Source organism: Cyprinodon variegatus, unplaced genomic scaffold (assembly GCF_000732505.1).
Source record: "Cyprinodon variegatus isolate N-32 unplaced genomic scaffold, C_variegatus-1.0 Scaffold199, whole genome shotgun sequence".
Lineage (NCBI taxonomy): Eukaryota > Metazoa > Chordata > Actinopteri > Cyprinodontiformes > Cyprinodontidae > Cyprinodon > Cyprinodon variegatus.
This window is the reverse complement of record NW_015150652.1, coordinates 1,051,203-1,071,395: the sequence shown is the minus strand read 5'-3', so window position 1 is coordinate 1,071,395 and position 20,193 is coordinate 1,051,203. Positions and strand designations below refer to the sequence as shown.

The 20,193-nt window shown below is 37.6% G+C and overlaps 1 protein-coding gene across 1 annotated transcript in view; it reads right to left on the bottom strand.

Annotated features, from left to right (window-relative positions):
• The window catches only part of LOC107087924 (protocadherin-16-like), a 108,322-nt gene extending 96,848 nt beyond the window's left edge, over nucleotides 1-11,474 (bottom strand). The window contains exon 1 of the mRNA XM_015379768.1: nucleotides 11,015-11,474. The gene's annotated coding sequence lies outside the window, so the exon portion shown is untranslated. The remainder of the gene's footprint in view (nucleotides 1-11,014) is intronic.
• Between the last annotated feature and the right edge of the window lie 8,719 nt (nucleotides 11,475-20,193).

Below are 20,193 nucleotides of genomic sequence, written 5' to 3'. Positions count from 1 at the left end.
CTCACAGCGGCTCTCAAGGAGAAATCTAGACTCAGAGTAACAAATTACACCAAGGCCCCTGCGAAAAATATCCCAGATTTTACCAGCCAGCCAGCCCAGAGCAAGAAACAGCCTCTTTAAATGAAGCATAAGAGGGAACCAATATCAGAAACAAGAGGTTAGAGGGTTTCTTTTAAACATTTAAGCATCAGTATTAAATGTGCACAAATGGCTGCATTAAACATAGTTCAGGTAAATTAAGCAGATTATCCCCACAACTGTCATCCTGTACCTTTTATTTCTCCCAGAAGGTAACTTATCCAAATCTATAAAAAATGTTCTATCTCGGTTTTAAACATGGAACTCTTTCTTTACAAAACACAAAACATCTGTTCCAGATGACAGACTTGCATGGTTTTTCACGGTACAGTAAAACGAGCAAGCAAAGGGTCATGGGTAAATATACTGTCGATAGAAACAGAAGGTTCGGTAGCAAAAACACAGCTGGTTTGAGAAGTGAATCAGTTTATGGCAAGTAATGCCTTTCTTTGGATTGAAAATACTTATCATAGGGACAAAACAAAGAAATAAACACTCTTTGCATTTCTGATCAACTTTTGATGAGACTGTGTCTAGCTCTCTTTAAAACAATTATAACAAATACTGTATAGATAAAGACAATAGCCTCATCTCCAGCAATTGGGAGCTTCGCAACGCTGAGATTAATCAATCTTAAGGTAGACAGACTCTCCTGCAGAGTTGAAGAGAATTACTTCTATTTATTTTATTTTACTTCTGTTTATTTTGTCTGTCTTTCTCATTTCTGTGCTCAACACTATTTTGGGGCAATTAACTTCTTGTATTTTGAGTCCTACAAGATAAAGAAACCAAGGCAAAGCAAAGTTTTATTTTATCAGAGGTTAGCATTATGCATTGCTGTAATAAAGACGAAGTAGAGGTACAAAGTTTGTTTAGTTTAGTTTTAATCAGTCATCTGAGAAAAATTTAGAGATTTGTTTTTTTTTTATCAGGTACATTTTTCTCTAATGTCAGCTAGTATTTGTGATGTTACATGCTGAGAAATGTGATACACATGGGAGAACCAGCCCATCAGTCATGTGAGGTAAATGTTCACCATGTCAGAACTCATCCAGGAAATGCGTTTCCATCTCTGTTTAGCACATCAGTAGCTACGTTCTTGGAGAAGCGAAAACACTATCATCAGTAAGCATAAAACCTTTTCTGCCAAAATGAGGAAGTCATTTTGAAATCTGTCGTTTTTAATCAACCTTTTCTAATGCAAAACTTCCAAGTTTGCATTAAAAAATTGCTAGTAAGACAGAAAAAAACATTTGTACTCCTATAAACTTTTTTTTTTTTTTTTTAATCTAAGTATACCAAAGCCACATCTGTCCCACATTGTCCCTGATAAGGATCTTAGTTGTCCCACATTTTTTTTTTTTTTTTTTTTAGTTTTGGTATACCTGGCTAACAGTAACTTGTTCAATTTTTGCAAGCTGAGAGCATCCCTAAACCCATAAAAATGAATGATAACATTTCTTTTTTTAAATATATCTTCTCAAAAACCTAATACAAATCATAATTTGTAAATTACTATGACTTTATATTGAAAGCTTATATGACCGATTTGTTTTTTATTAAGTGCAGCCATGCTAACTGAAAAAAAACTAAATCTAAAGAGGAATTTCTTTCATACAGATGTTTCTACAGTAGCAGGCACAGACACAAGAAGTAAAATCTAGTCCTCCTGAGTGAACACAAATGCCGACTCACATCCACACACATAAAGCACTTGTGAACCATCTGTGAAGCCCCTGAGAAAGTGAAAACACAGCTGGATGTGCTTCACCTACCTCTTAACCTTAAAGGCCAAAATGCCAAGTCAGAGTACAGCAAGGCACTAGAGAGGGGCTGCTTCAGGAATTTATGTTATATAATTTTCTTGATAAAAATATATATAAAGTATTATCATTGTGATAACAAGAAAATATTAAATACATATGGTAACCACACTGGTTCACCTTGATGAACCACCAGCTGCTTTATGCCGTCACTCGACGCCCCTCCCCGTCCGAGCTTGCTTAATATCCCACAAGGGCAAAGCTGTTGAGTGGAACCATGTCCATGACCATGTCAAATATTACTGCACCACTGCTGAAGCTGAGAGAATTGTCCCTACAGGGTGTCAAGTAAATTACTTCTCTCACCATCATTTAAATTTGGAATGTATCCTTAGAACAGCATCAAATGCGTACCTAAATGGAACAATTACCTTGAAGCAACTAAACAATGTGGAAGACATTAAAAGATACAATCATGAGTTAACTTTTTCAGCTTAAAAGTATGCTACAGTTATATTAGAGCTATATTTGTTGCAATTACTTTGTTTAAGAGTGTCTACAACTTAAAAACATGAAAAATGATAAAACTTCACCTAAAGCTTCCCTTAATCATGTTTCTTGGCTTAAAAATAGCCATTTCCTTCACCGGACAGGAATTCAGAGATGTGAGTCCTTCCATGCGTCTAAAGCCATGAAGTTGCTTCCTCCACACGCGATGAGCAAATTACAATGCATAAACAGGGCACATATGACTCATTAATTATCAAGATACAAGGGGAAAAGGTCAAAGACAAAACAAGCAGATGATAGCCACAACAGGATCAGGAGGAGGAAAGCCGTAGATCCTATGTCGTAACTCCACCATACGCAGCTGAGCAAACCTTTCTTAATCCGCTTCTGCATTCCATCTCATGAAATAATTAGTGACGCGGCCAAGCAGCAAGCTAGCCACATTTGAATCTGATTGTGTTATTGTTTCTGAAAACGCATAAATAATAATCAAAGAGATAAGATGTTTTTGAGGGGTTTGCCAGCTGGCTAATAGCAGGGGGTGAAAAGGGGTTAGTAGCATCACTAGTAAAATCCTTAAAGCTTAATTTCTAATTTTTCTTCTTTACTTGGGAAGGATCTGGGAAATCTATCAAGAACTGCAAACACTTAACTTTGGATCAGAAAACGAGACAGTTGCTTGGCTTACTAGATATTAAATTCTCCATCAACTCTTTAGTTAGTGGGGCGCCGGCAGCTGTTCTCCAAGAAAATGCCTTTGTATCACATTACTTTATTTCACTTCTTGTGGTCAGTCTTGGGGTTGAGCCTGTCTGTCTTTGTTTTATACATAACCCAATAATGACAAATTAAAATGATCAAGAAAAAACATACAGATGCAGTTAGAAGTTTGAAAGAAAGATTAATTTCCATTTGCTACTAATAATAAAAGCAAATTTTTCAAGCTTTTTTTTGTTTTGTTGTTTGTGTTCAGTACATTATACTATGTGAACTTGCTAAAGTGCAAAAAAAATCAACTTTATCTTAACAAAACAGGACACAGATCTATGCAAGTTTGTGAAGTCATCAGAAGCTCAGATCACCTCACTAACTTCATTAAAAACACATGAGGTGCTTAACAGTGAGGCTTCTCTTCCCTCTGAGCTGAGTCACTTTTTAATCTATCCAGCAACCAGATGGGAAGCAGTAACCACAATTAATTCATCTTTTCTCTGACAGACACTCTAATACCTGTCTTTTCATGCAAGTCGTGACAGAAATACATATCTTCACATATATAAGTGACAACTCCCTCTGTTGAGTAGCAGGCTAAGTCTATGTATTTGATGCCTGGGACCAGGTTTTGAGTCCCAGTTGTCACAGAAAGGTAATCCAGCATGAAAACTCTGCCAAGTATATGTGCAAGTTGTAATAGCTTGCTGTTGTAACCCTTAAGGGGGGCAGCTGAATAGGCTAACTCACATTTATATAGGTTTGAAGTTAAAGCTGCAGTCTGCACACTCTGTGGGAAAGGTTCAAGAAAAGAAGATCTAAGAAGGAATACCTTGTTTGGTTACTCAAGGAACAGACTCAGGACTTGTTATGAATATGCTATGTATACGCTGGCTAAATCGGCAATGTGTGACAGGGCCCATACCTTGAGATCAGATGAAGCTTGTGCACTGCTGCTCTCTCCATTTGCTATTCATTGTCAATGTTTTGCATGATTTGTTCATGTTACTTTTTTTGTTTCCTTCTTGTTTGCTACCATTGCGTTATTATTATCATGTAAATGGAGGAGGAAAAAAGCAACATAAGCTTCAAAATTGGCCCATAGAAAAACAGTAGTATGTATGTGGTATTAGTTACTCTGATGTCAAAGTAGCAGTACAAGCCTTGGGGGAAAAAAACAGTATCAGTCATTCTCTAATTAATACACCTATGGATGATACATCTACATTCAAAATTAATTGAATATGATTTGAATGACATCACAAAACATGAATCTAAGCTGAAGGCTTACTCTGTGTCAAATTCAGCACATAACTGGTATTAAACGATCCCTTCTGCCTGGATAGCGACAATAAGTAATGAAAAGAAGCTAGACTAGAACTGGGTCTCAAAGATAGGGCTGAACGATTTTGCCAACAATCAAAATTGCAATTATTTTAAACTAATATTGTGATGCAATTTTAGTTTGATTTGCACTAACCAAAGGATGTAGGTGGGTAGGATGTAGCTGACACCCACTGCTGGGTGTCAGTTTTTTCATTCCCTTGAATGCTTGCTTGTCCAGTCCACCATTGCAGAACTTTACTGTAACCTTAGTTTGGAAAACGGCTTATTTCTACTTGCATGAATAGGTCGGCATGCTAGCAGAAGGTTTATTTCCTTTTTCGTGGAAGCAATCCCACTTTAAACACATAACCTCCACTTTAAAGGCTGGAGTAAGAAAAAAAGTAGTCTCTTTCTGTTGCTAAATGTAACAGGATCTAAATTGAGTGCTTCTGCCATTTGAAAATTTCCTTTTCTTAAATTGCGATTGTATTGCAAATGCAATTAATTGCCCAGCCTTACTCAGAACAAACATGAACTGGACCGTAACGTCTCAGGGCTCCTGCTGTACACTGCATCCAACAGGAGAGCCCAATCATTTCCTTCACCTGGCTGGATAAGTCATACCATAATGGCTTCTCCAGAGTTTTGGAGAACTAAGCCTCATCACCATGTGAAAGAGGCAATATTAAAAGTAAGATATTTTACCTCATAATCTAAATATCATTCTCAGGTATTGTAAACACAATGACATCAGGGTTAACTACTTTGTAATTTAAATAATTAAATTATTTAATGATAACAGTTTTAGCCAAACGGTGACTAACAACACACACCTCAGGGAAAAGTTGAAAAAAGGTATATAACGATTGATAGACTTTATTAATCTCACTTTGGAGAAATGTACTTGTCACTTCGACTCAAAAGTCAAAAAGAAGGTGCCAAACGTCGGAAAAGGTACATGGGGTATATACAGTATATACAGTGTGTCCACACACTCACCCACACACACACACATATATATATGTGTGTGTGAGATTATATAGGATTTATGCACATGTTTAATGCCCAGAGTATTAAATGGGTATTTATATAAATAATCATAATTGAATAGAACTTTATTGATCTCACATTGAAGAAATTTACCTCTGCATTTAACCCATCCCCTTGGGGGAGCAGTGGGCTGCCATTGTGAGGCGCCCAGGGAGCTGTGTAGGGTTAAGGGTCTTGCTCAGAGAGCCAGAGTGGCAGTCTATGGGAGTGGGGTTTGAACTTACAACCTCAGGATTCCAAGCTCTATGCCCCAACCACTAGGTCACCACTCCACTATATAAAAGGAGGTATTTATATATATAGTTATTGCACTAACAGAGGAGATTCCTTATTAGCAGGGATCTCATTTCAAAGCTCTACAAGTGACGCTGTTAATAGCCGTCTTTCCTTACTGTGGGTTGGTGATTCAAACACAGAGTGATTTTCCAGAAAACTAAACCTCTTATGGCTTGTTTTTCCTCTCACACAATGCTGTAAATCCACTAAACATTGGTTCAGTGTCCATATTTTGAATGATGAATGATTAGAATGGCATCAAAATCCCCAACAGTACGTGGAGTTTTTGCCTTGTGTTATGTCTAAAGTGGTAGGAGAATAAATAAAAAAAGCAACAACACAGTCTTCAAGCTTCAGCACCAGGCAGCCGGTGAGAGATGGAGGGTAAATATTTCCACTGGCTACTTGGGGAGCCAAGGAAGGGAGGGAAACAATCTTTTTTTTTGTTGTTTTTTTATGCTGTTTATGTTTACGTTTGTTTTCTGCTGGCTGTCATCTGCTAGACGTTTACCAGAAATATCATGTTTGTATAATAATACCCTGTACTGGATACTAATATTTACTTTACCTTTATTCTAACTCTTATACAGTTGCATTTTCTAGGACTTTATCCAATGATATGTGTTCAGTAAAAGGTTTGCAGTTCACAGTTAGGAATATAATGGTGAGGTAATGTTAGGGTTGTGGTTACTGTGCAGGCGTGTGTGATTGAGAAAGAAGGAGGGAAGTCTCTGAGTCACTTTCCGATATTTGTATACAGATGGTTATCCCCCAAGAGTAAACCTAAAGCCACAAAAAAAGCAGCCCTGAAGCACAATTAAAGTGAGGTCCCTAAGCTGTGGGATCCTGCTGAGAAAATGCTTTCTGTTTTTCCTCCCGTTGTTACACTTGTTGGTAACTGTGTCACGGTGAGCTGAGGCAGATTTCACCGGAGATTAACCAGAAAAAAATAAAAATCTGGTGAGAAAAACTCTAAATTCAGATATTTTTCCAATCAGTGAATTGGATGCAAAAAAAACAGGCCACCGGAGGAAGCCTAGAGATATGAAAACCTAAATATGGAAAATACATTTTTTGGCAGGTTGTTTTTATTCATTGATATGTCAAATATGACTTTCTTTTACTTTGTAAATAAGTCTCCATGTAAGACTTTCAGTACATAACACAATTGCTGAGAGGTCTCTGGCTCTTTGGTTGTTTTTTATGCTTTTAAAGGGGCCCAGTGACATGCTTTGGCTGTAAATGTATTTGCCAGTAGCTCAATGGTTGCATAAAAAAGCCTTCAAATAGAATTAGGATGCATATTGGTTTATTACGTTATACTTTTTGTTTACTTAATTTTTTGTATCCATTTGCTAGTATATTTATAGCAGTTTTTTTTTAAATATTCAACAAAACTATATAACATGAACAGTGATACAATATTGCATCCAATAAGTAAATAAAGAAAGGAAAGAGCGAATCAATTCCTAGATATTTGATGCCAAAACTAATAAGACCGGAGGCTGCCCAGAATTTAATATGAAGGTTGGAGCTAACTGAAATGAGAGCTAAATCTGCTGAAGCTACCACGATGTGTGAGTAAGTACTGACAGTGGATGGCGACGGAGTACAAAAATGTTAATGTCTGCTGATGGAGCCTGATGCAAAAATTCCTTTGGCTCAAACAGAATTAGGCAAACACTATCAAGAGGAAAGCTTGGCGTACACTGCTTTATTTTGACATAAAAAGGTGTTTTCGTTTTTGGGGGGCCCAGCGTTGTTTTTGGTAGAGGTATAATGCATGACTAGGTCCCCCCAAGCTTTCAATTTCTGTCATGCCATTTCCAAATCTGGAAATGTTGGCACCCTTATGGTAAACTTAGCCTCAAGATAAGGATTCATATTTTGCATTAAGGTTTGTTTTGGGTTCTAAGTTGTCCCAAAAACCCCCATCTAACCATCTTCTACCACTTATCCGCCAGGGTTACAGTGGGGGTGGACCTGGACAGGTCGCCAGTCCATCACAGGGCAACCCACGCATGCATTACAAGAACATGCAAACTTCATGCAGAAAACGGGTGGGCCGGGGGTCAAAACCAAGACCTTCTTGCTTCAACTGAACAGTGCTTCAAACAACATCACTGTGCAGCACATCACAAAACATCATACTTTCTGTTTCCCGTACGAACGATGCACTTCACATTTACCTATTAAATATTAAGAAATGCTACAACTAAGAATTAAGTAGGTTAATATTAGGTCAAATGAACCTACTTAATTCTTAGTGTGTAGCATCTCTCAATGGAAGAAAGACCCAGTGTTGGACCTTGTCACTGTATTGAGTAAATCTCTATGTCTCTTTTGCAACTTATTTCCACTGGTAATGACTCAATTACTTTAAGTTCTTGCTAAAAACCTTTGTAGACATTCTAACTATTATTTAAATTATAACACAATACTATAAAAATTATATTTTAATTTAACTTGTTATAGGTTTCATAGTAGATCAAAATGTTTTTTTTTAAACAGCAAAAACTATGTCTTTTTTTATCAAAATTCTTAAAAAGAGATCTAGAGTTCATACAAGAAGCCTAATGTGACGCTACATAGAAATTATTTTTCACATAGCTTCCTTGGAGCTGTTGTAAGAAACCGTTTGTCTTTGCCACATTGAAAGATCTTAAAAACAATTCAGGAAAATACATATTTTCTGTCTTATGTGGGTTTTGTGGTGGCCTAAACTGTATACAGCACCAGTGGAATTTCAATGTCAAAGTGGGTGGCAAATGTGCAATCTGTGATGTGTATTCCCATTCGAAGTAAACTCCCAAGACAGCTTGAGAATGGCAAGAGAACCTTAGTCTCACATGAACAAAAGCACAAACAAAAATAAAAAGATACAAATATAGAAAATCCTTGTGAATGCTTGTATTTTCTTTCACCAAACAATATTTGTGTGTGAAAATCGTGATTCCAGTTGATCTTATTCATCAAAAATGATGCAGACATGAAGTCAAGGCTGATGCCAAGTTGCAGCCTTTATAATGTAGATGAGATGCATCTCAAAGCTGTAAAATCAAGTTATCCAACAGATGTTTTTGTCACAGAAGTAAGTGAGTTTCCTGCTTTGCCCTGCTGAAAATCTAGCCCGTGACCCCATCTGACTCTTGACTCCCTCATTCAGCAATGCAAAACCATGGAAAGTGCAAGATAAACAGCACTGTTTATTCTGCTGATAAACTTTTAAAGGACTTGACTCAGAACCGGACAAACTGACCTCCCTGCCTTGACAGGCTGAGCAGACACCGTTAAAGACATTCATTTTTACAAGATGTATGAGATTTGTTCAATGTAGCTGAGAAAAACCTTCTGTAAAAAGGAGCCAAGGCATACAGCTGAGCAGACAGACTCCAAAACTAACCAATCAAAATCACCCTGCTATGTAATCTTGGCTGAAAATATTACTTATAATTAAACTCTAAAATGAGTCCACATAGTGAAATAGTTGAGAAAACATTCTTGACTGTGCGAATCATACCCGTGCAAAGAAAGGTCTGATCCCCTCTGCAGCTGATAAGAGGAACCATAAGTTGTTTGCACAGAGGCCCTAGTCAGTTGTTGCTCTACCAACTAGATATCCATATGGTTCATGTTAGAAACCGTCTTTCTTGCACGCCCCATCGCTCCACAAAAAAAGAAAAAAAAAAATCTTAAGTCTCTGTGGTTTTTATGCAGACCAGAGGCTGACACTGAGGCCAGCGGACTGCTGAGCTGGAGCGTGCAGGAGCTGTTGAAAAAGTATAGAGTAACAATGCGAAAAAAGTCTGTTTCCCTCAGTGCAGCAGGAAAGCAGGAGCTGTGGATGCAAGTGAAGCCGACATCAGATATGCCTAACTATTGTGGTCGGGCACTTAAATGTAACCCTGGGTTCTCTGTTTTAAGCTTCTGGGCAAACAGACATCACTGGGCAGCTATAAATACATTTTATGACAAAGGAAAAATGTAAAGTTCAGTCATAAAAAGAAAGCCTAGCAAAGTAATTTACTTACTTTTGTCTTTTTAAAGAATTATACTGTGACTATAGAGGTTTAGCTGCCATTTTCATGTAATTGTTGGTTCCTTCCACTTTTGATTTCTAAAAATCAGCCCTAAAGTATGTCTCCAGGAGCGGTGCACTGATCAGCCTTTTTCTAGCCAATACAGTTTATGGGTTTTCCTTTAGAGCTGACCTGCTGACTCTAGATTTTCAACAGAAAAATACAATGTGCTGTTGGTTATTTGATTGAGCTGCTAGTTTTAATCCAAAAGAAGACGAAGGAACTAAAAAATCGACAAATCATACCTGTCTGCTTTAAAATTTCTAACGTTGATCTCAACCAAGAAGTGTACAAAAAGTGAATGTATTCATTGACTGATAAATGGTGAAACTTCTTACTTCATATTTTGTTATATGGGGAAAACAACTTTGGATTATTCTGTATTTGACCCACAGATCTGAGCTAATCAAGTGAAAATGACCAGATTCTGAGCTATGTAAGAGCGATAAGTGCATTTTAACTCTCAAGAAAATGTATTCAGTAAAATATTGACCCACAATGGAAAAACTATGTAGAAATCAGTAAAAACTTCTTAAATTAAGTGTATTTACCTTAATTTCAGTAGGTAAACAAGATGATATGCCAATGAAATTAGTATTTTTTTTACTCTTAAAATAAGATAATTAGATAATATGCACTCGTAATAAGACAATGCAATTGTTTTTTTCTTATTCTAAAAATAAATTGTCTCATTCCATTGGCAAAGTGTCTCACTTACCTCCCCACTTCAAGACAAAATGCACTTATTTTAAGAAAAAATTACTTATTAAGATTTACATTTTTTGCAGTGCAGTAGACTTTATGATTTGTCTTCACTTAAAGCTGCTGGCTACGAGCATTAAACCTATTGGTATAAACATTTCCATAGAGCCCAATAACATGAGGGAGCCAACAGATTATTCTTCCATAGAGGTCTAAATAAAATAGGGATCATATTCTCCCTTTTATTTGCAGCCTGAGCTCAATAATAAATGTTTTTGGCATCAATAGGACCCTCTGATCTGAGTTGCTTTTATAGCCCCTCCACTACATCGTGGCTTGTGCACAGCAGCCTGAAAAGCTGCCAGCTCTGCGTGCAAGGTGAAGATGCAGTATTCACCCCTAAAAAGGAAAAAATCTGCGCTCTCCCACCAATCAAGAGTTCTTTTCAGTTTTAGATCCAATGAGAGAAATAAACTACAGACACATTCAGAGTGGAGATGAGTAAAAGGTGTCACTTACATTCATGGGACTCAGTCCTGGATTTGCGCACTGGTTATAACCTAATTAGTATGCAAAAGGGTTTCCAATCCCCCCTATAGACGACAGCCAATCTGCCAGATAAAAAAAAATAAAATCTTGAATGAAAAGAGCTTTAAGGGAAGGAAGGGTTGTCTTCATAACATCCAGCATAAAAAAGAAGAAGAGGAAAAAAAAGAAGCGTGTCAATTCCACCGGCTGTCAGGTTAGGTTACTCCACCAGTGAAGCGTCTTTCTCTATCAGGTGTGCGCGCCTGGATCAGTTGGGAAGCTGCGGTGCGTCTTTTCGCTCTGCAGCGACAATAAAAATAAAAATCTAAAAGATCTCAAGTCGGGATTTTTCCCTCCTGTCTCCAATGTTTTTATTTCCCCCCTTGTCTTTTTCCTCTCAGCATCAGTCTCTCACAGACGCTCGCACCTCTCCGGTTGAAAGGCGACTCCTCCGCCACAAGGCCCAGCCCCCTATCCTCCTCTCCCTCCGTCCCCTCCTCCGCCACATCCTCCCCTCGTTTACCGACCGCTAATTTATTCGGGTAGCCACACACAAAAGGGGGAGAGGAGAGGCAGGCTGTTGAGTTCAGTGCGGGGATGAGAGAGCAGACTTTGGTGCCCCCCAGCTCCATTCAGTGGAAGTAGTCTTTATAGAGACAAAGGAGCTGCTCAAAATACATTATTGGTGTTAGTTGTCAGTCTTTTTAGGTCACAGTATGGGAGGCAAGGAATTTGGATGTACAGCCAGTTAATTAAACATTTTACTAATGTATGATCATCATCCTTTAAGTGTGCGTTTGCACTTCAGGGCAGCCTTATTTGCAAAATAGCCAAAGCTCAGTTTGATTACTTGCTGAAATATGCCACATATTATTAACTACCGTATATATATATATATATATTTTTACCTCGACTTTGATTAGTTCTTCCTGACAGCAGAATGTTCCTCCATCAAAAACTTTCCTTTGTAGCCCTGGCCAGAAACTGAACTTTAGCCCTACTTTGTCTAGAGGCGTAGCCAGAAATTTTTTATAAGGGTGGCCAGGCGATAACCAATGTACACTGAGGGGTGGCCGAAAGCGGATAGGCACCCATATTTTCTAAATAAAGACTAACTATACTTTCCTACAGCCTTTGCTAACAAATTGACACATATATTCAAACATCCATAATTTCTAGATAAAAGGTATAGCGGATAAAATTGAGTTCTGGGGCGTAAACCTTTTCCATTGTTATTACTTACCTACTTGTATCAATAAACATTCTGCATAAAATTAATATTTACAAACACTAATATCTACATAAATTGATCATTTGATAAGGTTTTATTGAAATTGTTATTTATCTTTGATTTCACTCAAGANGGGTGTCTGCAATGGTAACTGCGTTATAGTTACAGTCAAAGTAATTAGTTAGATTACTCGTTACTAAAACAAGGTAACGGCGTTAGTAACGCCGTTACTTTCAACGCCGTTAGTCCCATCACTGGTGGCCAGGCGATAACCAATGTACACTGAGGGGTGGCCGAAAGCAGATAGGCACCAGTACCCCAGGGTCAATCTATGCTGTTCTAACAGGAAAATTAACGAGCAAAACCCCCATATTTTCTAAATAAATACTAACTATACTTTCCTACAGGCTTTGCTAACAAATAGACATATATTTAAACATCCATAAGGTATAGTGGATAAAACTCAGTTTTGAGTTCTGTGGCGTAAATCTTATTCATTGTCATTACTTAACTACTTGTTTCAATAAACATTCTGCATAAATTTAAGTTTTTATTAAAATTGTTATTTATCTTTGATTTCACTGAAGACTCCTAGATGACTTGCAAAGACACATCATTTTATTCTTTAACCCATGTAACACAAAATCTAGTTCTGAAAAGAGCATGTATTCTGAACTTATAACCTTTGATTAGTATATTCACGTGTATAAATAACAACAAAAAATTTTATGTTTTGAATATTCCACTTGAGAGTATTACTGCTGCAACCATCTGTATTAGTGGAAAAGAAAATGGTAGGGATGGCCAATGATTTGCTAAGGTTGGCAATGGCCACCCCTGGCCCCCCATCTAGCTCCGCCTTTGATGTTGTCCGATTACAAAAAAAACTTGGAAAACACTGCTGTGTTCAGGGTGACGTGAAATGTTCGATCACATTTTTCTTAACCTCTGCTTTGTCCTGTGAAGTTTTCCCCAATTTCTTTGATCTTTAGAAACAATGAATGCCATGCCTATAGTTTAACAATCTAAGTCTGTGAGTTCCTTAATCTTCAAGAAGCTTTTTTTCCACATTTTTTTCTAATAATCCCTCAATGCCTTTTAAAAAAAGCTGTTGCTAGATTAGGATAAAAAACAAAAGGAAACCTTTTTTCTGAAGGCATTCTTCTGCACTTAGTTGCTCGTAGAGCAAACTGATATAAGGGAACCAAGTACAAAGCCACACAAATTAAGATTTTTATTTCTGCTGTAACAAAAATAAAATTCTATTTTTTTTCCTTTTACTGTTATGAGTAGCATTGTGTTGGTCTATTCTGTAAAATCCTGATGAAATACACCAATACATGGCAATTTGACAAAGCATATATTCCAGTGGTCTGAATAATTTTGTAACCATTGTGTTTAAAAGCCCTAAAATAAGGAAACCCAAACACATATTGTAAATACCTAATATAGTGATTTACTATCGTTTGTAATTGTCTGGATAAAAGATTAATAACCTATAAGCAGAGACAGCAGATCATCCAAGACTGAGCTTTAAACAGAGACACCCTCTATTTAGACTGCTAGCATCAGCAGGATAGAAGTCATTCATCACCCCCAGATTTTAGGTCAAGCCTCTAACTGCATCACTGAGGCAGAACGAGGCAGAAGCTGAGGAGGGGGAGACGCCGTGTGCAGACTGTGAGCACTGGGCGTAGTTCTGAAGATGGGTGACAGAGGTTTGGGATAAGGACAGCAATCAATCTATTCCTTCTTCCCAAGATTTTCCACTGGATGATATGTTGCAGGCAACGTGGGGAAACAGTGCATTTAAATCTCCAACCACTATGTGTTACAGCATCAGCCATGGGATGACAGCCAGACACCATATATGTTAATCTTTGAACTCTGTGTAAGTCTTCCCCACATTAACAGATGTAGCTACTTTGTAGAAGATTTCTCATATGCAAAAAGGAAAAACAAGGAAATCTATGAGATGATTTTGATGTTGGCAATTATGCATTTCATAGGTACACAGTATTTGAATACATAAGTTGACCAAGTGGTTTAGTTTTAGCTGCTAGAATCCAAATAGTAGGTGAAAATAGGAGGGGATAATGTCAGTAAGCACTGCTGGTGATGAGAGATGAACTCTTAGTTCTCAGACCCAAAGGGTCTCCAGACTGGTTCCCCTTAGCAAGCTCTGAATTTCCACAGCATCAATAGCATAACCTTTAAAAAGAAGTCCCCCAATCACTTTCTGAGGTGGTACCAAAACCAGCTCAAATTACCCGTTTTGATGTGCAGAAGAAGTGGCTCTACATTAAGCTCCTCTTGCTAGCTAGAGCTTACACCATACTGGGTCATGGTCCATATGTCATTACAATAGTTGGACAGCACACTTCAGATAGAGTGCCTTTCATAAGTATTTATGCTGCTTGATTTATTTATTTATTTTTTTTATGGACAAATATATCTATAACATCAAATTATGTCACAAAAAAAAAGAAAATCCAACTGAATTTTAAATGTGCACTAAAGATGATATATGGGTTTCAACACAGTGGTCAGTGGCAGCTGGTCAATAGAGGGCACTAGAGCGACGCCCTACCCACCAAAAGATCTTGACTAATCCATAAAAAGTCAAAAAGACAATTATAAAATTAAAATTTATCGAAATATATTATGTTTATTAGATGTGCAAGATAAATATTTAATCTTTAATGGCGAGTAAAGCTGTTTCGTTTGTTGTCAGATTGGTGACGTATATCCGCCCTAGTGAGCAAAAATCTTTGGTCGCAGTAGCTCCTCTGCAATGCAAAGGAATAGGAGAGCTGAAAGGAACTGTCGTCACAACCATAGTGGGACTGATTGACAGGTGGAGTCAAGTCCCTTAAAGCAAACTTACCAAAAGAAGGAGGTGAAATCATTTGGACCTGATCAGTTGAACATCAAAATTAATCAGCAGCACAAAAGCGGATGGAGATTGTTCACTCTGTCTTTTTCCAGGACCTCTGTTAGCTACAAGGCTTGGCAAACTGCATGCAGCGAGGCTAACGCTTTATCCTGCTTTCCCTGCCTTCTTGTTCAAATAGCACTTTTTAGAAAAGGCAAAGAAGAATGAGCGATCTGAGATTCACATGGAAAATATTACATAGTGTACTTTTTCTACATGTTTGATTATTTGCATAGTTGCTCTTAAATAAACACATTCTCAGAAAATAGTTTTTATATATTAAAGATAATTATAAAGCTGAATAATAGCATCTCCATTAATAAAACTGTTATATTATTTTTTTTTTAGGTTTGTGACACAATATTGGACGATGCAAAACACAGATTTGCCTTCTCAGAGCATCAGAAGCGCAACATTTATGTACAAAAAGTAACCTCTACATGAAATTATGTTTTTGTTATTATAATGTTTTTTGCTGGTGGCATTCTTGTTTGATAGGTTTTTGGTGTACGTCCATTTTGAATTTAAGCAATGCTCACGGTAAACACTTAAATCTAAGGCTGGATAGCGGCAGGGGCCCTCTGGAATATAAACAAACAAGGATCTAAACCAGGGTTTCTTAACTCTGGTCTTTAGGACCCAGTATTCTGCATGTTTTAGATGGCCTGACCTGAATAAAAAGGTAATTAACAGGTTTTTGCAGCATTTGATGGCTGCCAGGAAATAATGCAAGCATTTGAATCAGGTGTGCTTGAGTAGAAACACATCTAAAGCATGAAGGACAGCGTGCGCTGGGGACCAAGGTTAAGCAAACCCTGATCTAAACCATTCTATTGACCTTCTGGCTCGAGGATTAACTGTGGTCCTGCTGGAAATAAAGCCTCAGATCTGTATTCATTTCCATCCATGTAGCCATCAGCTGTCTTCCCTCTCCCTGCTGAAGAAAATCACCACTATGTATCACAAGCATGGCATGTTCATGATAGTTTAACAAGTAGGCCAAACACAACTATTAATAAAGGTTTTAATGTAACAGTATGCATATTGGGTACAATTTGATTGAAAAAAAAAAACTTTTTACCCTGGAAAACTTTATTGAAATTGAGAAAAAGGGATCAAGGTGTTCCTAAAAAATCTATGACCCTGACATGAGTCTGCGGTAATAAATGCATGAAACGAAGGGTGTCCAGAAAGGTTCAGATCAGTTTGTTGGACCTTTAGAATCATGAAAATAAAAACATTCTCAAGGAAAATTTAGCACAAAACATGAAGCAAAAACAAAGACTTAAGTGATGAGGGGAAGTAAACTGCTAGAATACTAGTAGGAAGGGAGAGAAGAAAACAAGACAGGCAGGTGAGGCAATCTAGAAAGAAGTGGAAACAGCTGAGGAGGATTAGGGTAATAAGCTGAGGGAGAAGAAGAATACAAGAAACAAACACAGGGAAGGGATCTAATAATGTAAAACAAGATGGTTGATTCTGAATAGTACGAATTGTTGTTCCTACCTCATTTTCCTTGCTCTGATCCCTTCACCTTTCACAGGAAATACCTATACTCAAAGTCAACAAAAGGTCAACAGTAAGAACCCTATTGTGGACAAGAAGGGAACTTCAAACAAGTGCTGAATCCCAAAGCTCATAACCTTACAGTTATTATTATGCGACGGACAAACGCATGGTTGATGCTTGTCAATTTGGGACCACATCAGGCATCTTCAAAGTCGGTCTTGGAGGGCTGCTGTCCTGCAGGTTTTAGAGGTTTCCCTGCTCCAGCACAGCTGATTTATATTGATAGTTGATTAACAGGTTTTTGCTGAACTGCAATCATCAGAATCAGCTGTGCTAAAGCAGAGAAACCTCTAAAACCTTCAGGACAGCGGCTGCAGATGCCTGGACTATAGCTACATAAAAAAATAAGGCAATTCAAGACAAGGCAAGCTTCTTTATATAGCACAATTAAGTTCAAAGACAATTCAAAGTACTTTACATGAATGACACAATAAAATATATGAGGAATACAAGAAGAAAAAAAGAAATTAAATATATTAAAAGCAGTTAGTAAAATAAATAAAAAAGTTGAACCATAACTTTAATCTAATAATACCTCAGTTACAGGAAAGTCCAGTTATCTATACCTAAAACTATTACATTCGCCGTGATTTAATGAATTTATCGTTAATGAGTAAGAAAAAAAAAATAAAAATTTTAGTGGCGATCACGGACACCGGCCATTTTTGCCCAGATATAGTAACACCTCACTCCTGACATCTTCCGGCAGTGACGTCAGGGTGCGGTACTGTAAGCCTAGCGCCATTCTTCCTGCTTTACAAGCAAAATCAATGGGAGCTATTATACACACCCTCAATCAACAACAATTATTTAAGATTTCCAGAGGAGTTCATCATTGAAATCCGCAAGAGCTATACTTAAACTGACAATGCCCACATGCATGGCAGTTGGATGTTGTAATACATATGGTAAAAAAAAAAAGTTATTTCACCTTTCCAATTCATGAACCACCTTGGACGGGTTCGTCATTGGATTGCCAACTTGAAGATGGAGGATTTGCCATAAAACTTCTAACACAAGAAAAAAACACGAAAAAAGTAGCCAAAATTTCGAAGATGAATTGGATAATGGTGCGTTGTGACATACAGTCCAGAGTTTTTCCCAGCTTCAGGAAGAAATCCCTCAGGGTGTCCAGACTGGGCTCTGCTGGGTCCATTTTGGTTGGTTCCTATTGTCAGGGTTTAGATGTGGTTTGAGAACCTAAATGCAAAGGCAGAGAGGCTGAGGAGTTTTCTTGCAGTATAATGGGGCACAAACAGTAAACAAAGGCAGGAAACCAAAAATCCAACTAATAATGAAAAGCAAACCAGAACTATGGAGACATCTGGGGAAACCAAACATGAGGAGCCAGGGAGAGACGAGGTAGGTGTACAACAGCATGGGAAGACAGCAAAGACAAGGAACCAACAAAGAGTGAGAGCAGAGGGAGAGCATATATAGCTGAGTGAGACAAAGGCAGGGCTAACGAGCTGACAAGGAGCAGGTGTGAGAGGAGACAACGAGGGAGCCAAGGGGAAAGGAACACACACACAAGAGGGCAACAGAGGACAACAGAAAAATATGAGAACTAACATAAATACAGAAATTACAACAAAAAGGGAATTAAACCAATAAAACTAGGAAACATGGAGCAAAGTAAAGCACAATAGAAACAAGACCATGACAGTAATGATATAAAAGGGGTGGAAAGAAGTAAATCTAAACAATCTATGTATAAAAATAAATCTGCAAAATCTCTTATTTTCACCAACAAAAAATACTTAGTTAAGCAAATTGTGCAAAACAACAGTTAAAAAATAAAACTCATATCAGATTTATAGTCCCAACACTGTAGATATATCAGAACCTGTTCATTACAGCCAAACCCATTACACAGTTACAGATAAAAACATTTCGATAAATCAAACATTACCACAACATGTTTGACTCCATAACAATTTAAAAAACTATTTTCATTAGTTTCTGATAGAACTATTCACACTATAATATATAATATACTATAATATTCACTATAATATTCACCTGGCATCACTGCCGAACAGTGATGCCAGCTTGGTTGGACTCGCAGTGAATCACGGGATATGCAAGGCTACGTAGGATACACCGGACCCGTCCTTCAAAACGTGCAAAAAGAAGGCTGCATTTTTAGGCCGCATAACGTGGAGTCTCACAATCCTAACAGAACTCAGCGAAGCGCTATGACGTGATCAGCCAACAAATCGGGCCTTCGGAGGATGCAGCCCCTGAATTTTAACTTAGCCTGAAAGACCTGAGTGGTCTGGGAAGTTGATCGATTGAAAACAAATCTGTTATGTATTGAGGTGCTGATCCATTCAGTGATTTATAGAGTAACAGAAGGATTTAAACATCCATTCACTGAGCTGCAGAGAATCAGTGGAAGGAACTCAGAACCAGGCTGATGTGCTCTACTTTTTTAGTTCTAGTGATAACATGGGCAGCAGCGTTTTGGATCAGTTGCAGCTGTCTGTGGGACCGTTAGGCATGCCCATGAAGACTATGCTGCAGTAATCAATTCTACTAAAGTAATCATGGAGAAGATTTGTTTATGAAGAAAAAATTACTTAAATAATTTGTATAAATGCACATACAGTCGCTTTGTAATTTCTCCATGTTGTTTTTTCAGTGATCTATCCTTGCATAAACAAAGATATATATATATATATATATATGTATATGTATGTGTGTTTTTTTATTGAGTATTGCCTTGACATAAAGAAAAAAAACATAAAGCTTTTATATATGTCTCCATGTGTGCATGTATGTTTGCATATTTTTGTGTAAGTTTGTTCAGTATCAGTCTGTTGTGTGAAAGTTTTCCACAGAGAGACAGCAACAGAGTTTTAACTGGGAACAGATGGCTAAAGGGGGGGAACTTCTGGGGTGGCTCCCAAAGATGGAGCAGACCAGTGCAGGATTTATATCACTGCTACACAAATCCATATGAAACCTCTTTCTGTGTTCCTGTCACATTCAGATATATACAGTACAATCACACATTCACACAGAGACATTTATGATGGATGATTTATTCTGTCTCTGTATAAACTTTATCCATTAGTTCCTTCTTCTTACCTCAAAAATTGAAAGCCTAACCATGATTACCCCACTTGGCATTGTAAAAAATGTCTGATTCACAATGTGTCAGGTTCTATATAGGGCATGAATTTATAATAAGTCTTTATATATATTATTCCTAATAAAACTAACTAAAGAAACAGTCGTTACCTAAAATCTCAGAAACCTTATAGAAATAAATAAATCAGTCCCCAAGAACAAGCCAAGATGTTTCGTCCCATGATTAGTTTTGTTGAACATATCTCATCTTTTGATCATGGTTTACACAAAAAGAAATAATTGTGCCATGGTGGTTGGAGCGGAGCTGAAATCTGTGAGGACGTTTGGAAATGCATCGTT